Source organism: Microcebus murinus, chromosome 4 (assembly GCF_040939455.1).
Source record: "Microcebus murinus isolate Inina chromosome 4, M.murinus_Inina_mat1.0, whole genome shotgun sequence".
Taxonomy (NCBI): Eukaryota; Metazoa; Chordata; class Mammalia; order Primates; family Cheirogaleidae; genus Microcebus; species Microcebus murinus.
Window position 1 is genome coordinate 37,610,311 of NC_134107.1, and position 6,000 is coordinate 37,616,310.

At 35.5% G+C, this 6,000-nt stretch overlaps 1 protein-coding gene across 2 annotated transcripts in view; it reads right to left on the reverse strand.

Annotated features, from left to right (window-relative positions):
• Window positions 1–5,742, reverse strand: part of BBOX1 (gamma-butyrobetaine hydroxylase 1) — a 68,173-nt gene extending 62,431 nt beyond the window's left edge. The window contains exon 1 of one of the 2 annotated variants that reach the window (XM_012744653.3): window positions 5,641–5,742. The gene's annotated coding sequence lies outside the window, so the exon portion shown is untranslated. Of the gene's footprint in view, window positions 1–5,242; window positions 5,389–5,640 lie in introns of those variants that run through there. The other variant, XM_012744651.3, reaches the window with a different exon arrangement.
• Window positions 5,743–6,000: the final 258 nt, after the last annotated feature.

The window sequence follows — 6,000 nt, forward strand, 5'->3', positions numbered from 1 at the left end:
AATATCTTGAGACAAATGAAAGTGGAATACAAAATACCAAACTTATGGGGTGTAGCAAAAATAATTTTAAGAGGGAAATTCATAGTGATAAATCCCTGCATAAGAAGAAAAAAAGATCTCAACAACCTTACTTTACATATTAAGGAACCAGAAAAAAGAACACATTAAACCCTAAGTCAGCAGAAGGAAATAAATAATAAAGATCACAGCATAAATAAGTGAAATAGAGACAAGAAAAACAATGAAACTAAAACTTGGTCTTTTTGAAAAGATAAAATTGACAAATCATTAGCTAAACTAAGAAAAAAAGAGAAAAGACTCAAATAACAACAAAATGAAAGAGGAAACATTACAAGTGACATCACAGAAATACAAAGGATCATGAAAAATTACTATAAAAAATTCTGACAATTGAATAATCTAGAAGAAATGGAAAATTTCCTAGAAACATAACAACTTACCTAGATTGAATCATGAAGAATACAAAATCTGAACAGAAGGATAACAAGTATAGAGATTAAATCAGTAATCAAAAACCTCCAAACCATGACAGGTTTAGGACCTGATGGCTTTACTGGTGAATTCTATCAAACATTTGAAGAATTAATGCAAGTCCTCAAACTTTTCCAAAAATTCGAAGAAGAAGGAGTACTTCCAAACTCATTTTATGAGGCCAGCATTACCCTCAAACCAAAGCCAGACTAGGACAAAGAATAAGAAATTACAGTCCAATATTCCTGGTGAACATAGATGTAAAAATCTTCAACAAAATACTAGCAAAATGAATTCAGCAGCACATTAAAAGGATCATGCACATTAAAGCATAAAGTGGGATTTATTCCTGGGATGCAAAGAGGGTTTGACACATACAAAACAATAAATATGACACATTACATTAGCAGAAGGTAGGATAAAAAATAGATGATCATCTCAATAGATGCAGAAGCAGCATTTGATAAAATTCAACATTCTTTCATGGTAACAACTTTCAATAAATAGGTACAGAAGGAATGTACCTCAACACAATAAAGGCCATATATGATAAGCCCACAGTGACATCAAAACATTGCATTGGACATCATAAATATATACAAATTTTACTTGTCAATTATACCTCAATAAAATCGAGGGAAAATAATAAAATAAAAATATTAGTTTTAAGTATATTGACAGTGAGTTTACAATAATAATAGTAGTGGAGGTAGCAGCATCAGTAGAAGTGATAATTTATATTTACTGAATGCTTTCTTTGTGGCACTCACTGTTTTAGGTGCTTCATGTATAATAACTCATGAAATCTTCATTTCATCTCAAAGGAAAATCTGCTGTAATTACCCAAATAAGCAGACATAGGAAGAGGCTAGGAAATATCAGCATACAGATAATAGTAAAATCCATCTTAAGTTCTTTCAGAAAGAAAACAATTAAAAAAAAATCTTTCTCATTTATTTATTTATTTTTAATTTAATTAATTAATTTTTATTTCAGAATATTATGGGGGTACACTTTGGCTACATATATTGCCTTTGCACTGCCCAAGTAGGAGCTACAAGCATGCCCAACCCCCAGACATCATGTACTGTAGCCATTAGGTGTGAATTTACCCATCCCCTTCTCCCCTTCCCACCTGCCCTATGCCCTATGAATGTTACTTTCATAGGTGCGCATAAGTGTTGATCTAAACTAAGTGCATTTTCAATAATGTGTTCATTAATGGCTTTGAACATTTTTTGGTTGAAAGGATTTTTAAACAACTTGAAATTTGAAACATTGATACTTAACGAATACACTCTTTGAGGGGTGCATTTTCCACCAGGAGGAATACCGTTCCTGTACTTAAAGATGGTGCTGTGCCCACATCACACCTACTGTTGAAATGATCATGTCTCAAACACTAATTACATTCTGGACTGCTATTCTGAGCTTTCTGTCTCTATTTTTCCTTTTTCTTTTCTATCTCCTACTGTAATAAGTGGGTTTGAACTGGAGAGGGAAGAGCATATTTCCAGCTATTAAGACAACCTGAGACCCTTCCCTTCAATCCATCTGGCCAAATGGATATCTTGAGAAGATATTCCAAGAGAGGTGATGTCAGGTCTGTGGCCAATGGGAAGCTGCCCAAGGCACATGGGAGGGTGTGGAAGAACTGGAAAGACTTGGGTGTTGCTGAAGTTAAATTATTTGGGTATCTCTGTAGGAATGTGGCAGGTCATTCTTTCTCTTCACAATCCCTTCACAAATCCCTTAAGCATAGCAAAATGGGAACATAATGTCCCATCTTAACTTTGTTTGAATTATTTAAAGCTCTACAGGGGCAAATGTGATGAAAATTTAAAAAGAAAAAAACATCAAGAATCATCAGTATTTAAAAGCAAATTCTTTCTGAAAATTTATAGGCTTATACATGAGTATAGGAATTACTTGTGGAAATCTGTTTTTGAACTTAACCCACAGCACTTGTTAGAATTGAGCTCAGTTGAAGCATCAGGGAAAAAATTTTGTTAGATGATAAGCTATTGCGTTTCTCTGAAAAAAAGAAAAAAGTAGATAATCCCAAATATGATATATTTTTATTAGTGAGATTTCTTTGCTAAATTAAAGAACACCTATAAAATAAAAATTATCATTTTACACTTAATTAGCAGTTTGATTCTCCTTAAGATTATAAGTTAGTTTATGAAATATCAGATTGGTATTGGTGGGAAGGAGTAGTTTTGCCTGTTCTGAAAAGCAGCCCTTGGATTTTGGCAGATTTCTATCTGATGGGATAGGTTTCTTTCCACTTCATATCATCACTTGATACGTGTGTGTGTGTGTGTATGTGTGTGTTTTCCTAATTCACCTACCATATTTTTTCTTTTCAGAGTTATGAAAGTTTGGGATTTCTGTTTGGTACAATGAAATTATTTCTTTTCTAGATTATTCTACTTCAGTGATGGAAGTTGGTTTTATCTTTTTCTTTCTTTTTCCTAATATCACAAATTGAAATTTGTCACCTGATTACTCCAGCACTATTTGGAAAACCAAGAAAGTAGCTCTGAAAGTTATTTTATGCAGTGATCTTGGAAATAAGAATAACTTAGAACTAGAACTTTTAGAGCTGGAAAGAAACAAACTGTGACATTACTGGATTCAGGGCACTCATCAGACATGCAGGGAAAGTGGAAGCTCAGAGATGCAGGGTGTGATTTGTCCGATACCACACTGCTGGTTAGTGTGAGAGATTGCCCCAAATCAAGGCTTGACAGCTCAGCATACACCTATAAAGTGAACATTTTCAAATTCTAATAAAAGAGAGTGCAAAAATTCCTCAGATTTACTACTAATTTCAATCCTAGGCTTTAGAGGGAATTCAGAGGAAGTTGATGTAGGAACTTGATAGTTTCTACACATATAAAATTGTAGGAGATCAATAATATGTACCTGAGAATGCTGACTCATCTACCAGATTATTCATCCCTCAGAATAAAAAGTTATAACTTTTTGAATGTTTTTAGTAATAAAAGATAAAAATAGCATGGACCTATGTTATCAAATGTCAGTATCTGTTAATTTCCATCTTCTATTCCTTAGGGTAAGTTATCAGATCTGCAAATCATATAGCAGGATCCACTAATGTGTTTGACCTCTTGCCTCTAGATGGTAGGATCAGAAAATGATCAAAAAAAAAAAAAACCATGCAAATTGCATGGTGTATGTGTGAGGTGTGTGTATAAAACCATTTATTCAGCAATTACTATGTTCTAGCTACTCAGTTGATGCTTTCTTCCCCTATGCATTGACTTCCAGAGAACCCTGGAAGACCAGTGCCATCACCTCCATCTTACAGATGACCATGAATTTGGAAGGGGGAAGTAACTGACATGAAAACAAAGGAAATAGGAATTTTGGCATACTACTCCACCATGGAAAACGTATGGCTGAATACTTTTCCAGGTGACAATTTCAATTTACCAAAAATGTACTATTTAAATAGTAGCTAAATCTCAAGATCTTTGGTTGTTAGCTAACCTTATTAACTGACATTTCAGCTCTCGAGGAGAGGGCAGGGAGAAGTCTTCTGGACATTATACCATAAAGCCTTAAAAATTATTATTCTTTTATATTTAAAACTTTAAATCATAAAACTCAATTAATTTCCACTTGGTAAGATAGAAGTTGACCAGACTATATTTGTGGTGCCAGAACTTTAATACCCTTTCAATGCAGACTATGAACTCTATTCAAGACACTTGCTACCTAAGACCCTTCAGCTTAGAGATTTTTTAATTTTAAAATGTTTTCTATTGTTTTTAAACTTTAATAAGTGGCTGGGTAACTTAGTAGTTTGTAAATATATTTTCATGTGAATAATGAATTTTATAAAGTCATTAGAAAAACCAGTCAGTCCATTCTCTTGAGTAGGTTCACCATTCTGCCTATCTTGTTTAAAGTATCAAATTTCATATGAACACTTCCTTTGTAAAATATAAAAAGGAAAACTTTAGCTTCACTCTGGTAGAATTACCATATTCAGATTGGAACTCAAATTATCAAGGCATTTGTTTACCAATGTAATACAGAGTACTAGGTCTAGATTTTAGAAAGACTTTTAAATACTTTGAACCAGAACATATATTCATTATGGGAAATCTTATTTTTTTAATTAAATCAATTCAAAATACCTGTAATATATCTTCTCGAGCTTCATTTGGGGAGCAAAGCAATTGAAAGCATGCACAACGGCTTTAACTGACCAGCATTTTAAAGAAGCAGGTTATATTCAGCCTTTGGGGCTTAACAAAGTGTGGGACTATAATAGGCAGTCACCTTTCTTGGGGCTGGATTGTGGATTATTCAGGGAACATTTTGAAAATCCAGCCAGAACTCTTCTTCCCCCCATCCCCAGTCTGCTTTGTAGACAGTATTCTCTCTGTCCCCTCTGTATACTTTCTGGATCAGTTTAAGGATTGCAAAGTAATTTGACTACCAGACTAAGCCAAACATAATTGGGAAAGGGAAGCTGCCAAGAAACAATCAAATCCTCTGCATTCCAAAATCAAGCCTATTCCAAATGCCTGATGGACCAGCCTCATCGCAGCCCACATGGCTGTGAGCTATATGTGACTGGTATTCCAATGAGATGCTCTCCCAAAGCCCCAATCCACAGACCTGAATCTACAAACCCTTCAGATAAGGGAAAGTTGACTCAATCTTACCTGTTGGCAGATATGATTTAGGCACCAAACCATCCCAAACTTACCAAGTAAAGAAGCTTTGTTCCTTATGTCCTTTGGAGAGAAAGCCTTCCGGTGGCCGTCACATCCCAGGATCGATCTGCCCCCACTTTCCAGTCGGATGTGGTACTTTTCCTTGGAAGCCTGTCTGCTCCTGGCAGCTCCACTAAGGCCCTGCCCCCAGACACAGCTGAGGTTTGCAAATGAGGAAGGATGTCTCAATCTGAAGGTGTAGCAACTCCTGAAGGGAGTTTGGAGGTTTTGTTTTTTTTTTTTAAAAAAAAAGAAAGTAAAGAACTTTTATGGCCTAGAGGGGAAGCAGTTAGCAAGAGAAAATACTTTGACAACTACTGATTCCCAGAATCACAAAACCCCAGGACTCTGTTTAGAATCTTTTTTGAATAGAAGGAAAAGCAGTTCTTACCTGTCTTATCTCCTCTCCCTGGACCAGCAGCAGCAACAGGAGCAAGTGAGCAAGGTGTTCACTTATTTCCCACCTGTTCACAGTGACAGATCTTTTATTGCACAACACACTTGGAAGAGAGAGATTGAGATGTGCATGTAATAGGGAGGAGCTAGCAGCTCTCACCTGAGCAGAGGTGAGTTGGTATCTACTTGCACATATTAATAGAGTATTCTAATATGAAGATCTTTGGAGGGAGCTTGATTAATTTTAAGGAAGGCTGGGATTAGTCTCCTAAGCCTGGTGCCCTGCTTTTTCTGCAGTTTTGGCTAGAATAAACAGTCATTACCAGAGAGCATGAGGCTTTTCTGAAGGCACCTG